The sequence below is a fragment of the Propithecus coquereli genome, unplaced genomic scaffold, assembly GCF_000956105.1.
Source record: "Propithecus coquereli isolate 6110/MARCELLA unplaced genomic scaffold, Pcoq_1.0 Scaffold431, whole genome shotgun sequence".
Classification (NCBI taxonomy): Eukaryota; Metazoa; Chordata; class Mammalia; order Primates; family Indriidae; genus Propithecus; species Propithecus coquereli.
The window spans coordinates 458,260-461,261 of NW_012150075.1; the positions used below are offsets into that span (position 1 = coordinate 458,260).

At 35.3% G+C, this 3,002-nt stretch overlaps 1 pseudogene; it reads right to left on the reverse strand.

The window, feature by feature from the left end:
- The window catches only part of LOC105818027, a 7,071-nt pseudogene extending 4,080 nt beyond the window's left edge, over nt 1-2,991 (reverse strand).
- Between the last annotated feature and the right edge of the window lie 11 nt (nt 2,992-3,002).

Here is a 3,002-nt window from a genome sequence, read left to right on the forward strand (position 1 = left end):
CATATTTTTACAATAGATTTTTATATGTGGAGAAACCTGTTCAAAAGTTCTGCTACTTCACAGCAAGAGGAATGAGCAGACTATAGTCTGGGATGGGGAGTCTCTCAGGACTCAAGTCAGTTCTCAGCCTCAACAACACAAGTTGCAGTTTTGATAAACCAATTGCCATGATGTGAATGTATCCCCCAAAAATCCGTGTGTGGGAAATTTCATCTCTAATATAACAGTGTCGGTATATAGGGCCTTTTGTGAAGTGGTTATGTCATGAGGGCAGTACTCTCAGGAATGAATTAATGCCACTGTCCAAAGGGCTTGACAGAAGGAGTTTGGTCCCTTCCCCCAAGCCCTAGCTTCCATCCCTTTTTCTATGTGAGAGCACAGCATTCCCCAACTCCGGTGGATTCAGTAACAGTATGACATCTTGCCATCTTAGAAGCGGAGACTGGACTTTCACTAGACACTGAACCTGCAGGTGTCTTGATCTTGGACTTCTAGCCTTCAGAACTGTGAGAAATAAATTGATTTTCTTTATAAATTACCCCATCTCAGGTATTTTGTAGTACCAGCACAAACTAAGACACCAATCATGAGAAAATGATCTATATAACATTCTACATAACAACATGCAGCATTTTGTAGGTTAAATAGTCCGTGAAGGGAAGTGATTTATTCATTTGAAGGTCCTGAATTTGCCTTCCCTGAAAATTGATGCTGCTGTGCCTCTTTCCAGATACATATCGGCCCCTTGCATATCTCCTTTGAAGAAATGTCTGTTCACATCCTTTGCCCATGTTTTAATCAGGTTATTTGTGTTTTGCTATTAAATTATCAGAATTCCTTCTATATTTTGGAAATTAACCCATTGTCATATATATGGTTTGAAAATATTTTCTCTGATTCCATAGATTGCCTTTTCATTCTGTCGATTGTTTCCTTAGCTGTGCAGAAGTTTTCCTTTTAGTTCAATGTAATCCAACTTGTCTATTTTTGCTTTTGTTGCCTGTGCTTTTGATGTCATATCCAAAAAAGTAATTGCCAAGAATAATGTCAAGAATATATCACCTCACATCTGTTAGGATGGCTATTTTCAAAAAATCAGAAGACAAATGTTGGTAAGGACATGAAGAAATTAGAACCTCTGTACACTGTTGTGAATGTAAAATGATGCAGCAGCTGTGGAAAACATTATGGACGTTACCGAAAAACTTAAAAATAGAACTACCACATGATCCAGAAATCCCACTTCTGGGTATATATCCAAAGAATTGGAATCAGGACCTTGAAGGATAGCTACACTCCCATGATCATTGTGTCATTATTCCCGATAGCCAAGATATGGAAACAACCCATATTTGTGCCCATTAAGAGTTGAGTGGATAAAGAAAACATGGCACATACATATAACGGAGTATTATTCGGCTTTAAAGAAGAAGAAAATCCTGCCATTTGTGACAACATGGATGCACCTAAAGGACTTTATGCTAAGTGAAATAAGCCAGTCACAGAAGTGCAAATGCTGCATGGTTCTACTTATATGAGGTATCTGTAATAGTCAAATCTGACAGAAGCAGAGAAGACTATAATAGTTGACAAAGGCTGGGTTGTGGGGAAAATGGGAAGTTTTTCAAGGCATAAAAAATTTCATTTATGCTAGACAAATACATTTTAGAGAGCTGCTAATCAACATAGTGACTAGAGTTTACAATATTGTACATGTCAAAATTTGTTAATAGGAGAGATGTCATGTTCCTCTTGTGACCACACAGAAACACACATGTACACACACACAAAGAGAAACAAGAAAATTTGGGGAGCTATTAGATATGTCTATTGCCTTGATTGTGGTGATGGTATCAGGGTGTTTGCATATATCTCAACTCATTAAACTGTACACGTTAACTATGTGCAGTTCTTTGTAAACCAATTATACTTTAATAAGGATGAGAATAGACAAATGGGATTATCTAAAACTAAAAAGCATTTGTACAGCAAAATAAACAATACAGTAAAGAGATGAGCTGTTGAATGACAGAAAACATTTTGAAAACACTCATTTGACCAGTATATTAATATTCAGAATATATAAGGAATTCAAACAGTAGTTAAAAAACAAATTATCCCATTTAAAAATGGGCAAAGGACATAAATATATATTTCTTTAAAAAAAGACATAAACATGACCAACAAGCATATGAAAAAATACTAAACATAACGAATCATCAGGGAAGTAAGAAAAATGATATATCTTACCCCAATTAGAATGCCTTCTATTAAAAACACAAAAAATAACAGATGTTGGCGAGGATGTGGAGAAAAGTTGGTGGAAATATAAATTAGTAGTACAGTCATTATGAAAAACAATATGAAGATTTTTCAAAAAAACTAAAAATAGAACTATCATAAGATCTAGCAATATCATTACTGGGTATTTATTCCAAGAAAAAGAAATCAGTCTATCAAAGGGATATATGCACTCCGATGTTTATTTTAGCACTATTCACAAATAGCTAAGGTAAAGAATCAACCAAAGTGCCTGTCAATGGATGAATAGATAAAGAAATGTGGTATGTATACACAGTGGAATACTATCAGGCCACAAAAAAGAATAAAATCCTGTCATTGGCAGCAACCTGGATGGAACTTAAGGCCATTATGTTAAGTAAAATAAATCAAGCACAGAGAGACAAACATTGCGTTTTCTCATATGTGGGCGATTAAAACGTAGAATCAAAAAGGTAAAGAATGGAATGATAGATACTAGAGATTGGGAAGGGTGTATGAATGGGAGTGGGGAAAGGAAATAGGTTGAGTACAAACATACAGGTAGATAGAAAGAATCAGTTCTGATGTTTGATAGCAGAGTGTGGTGACTATAGTTAACAACAATGTATTTTATTTTAAAAATAGCTACAAGAGAAGACCTGAAGTGTTCTCAGCTCATAGAAATGATAAATGCTCAGGTGATGGATACCCTAAATACCTGGACTTCATCATTACACATT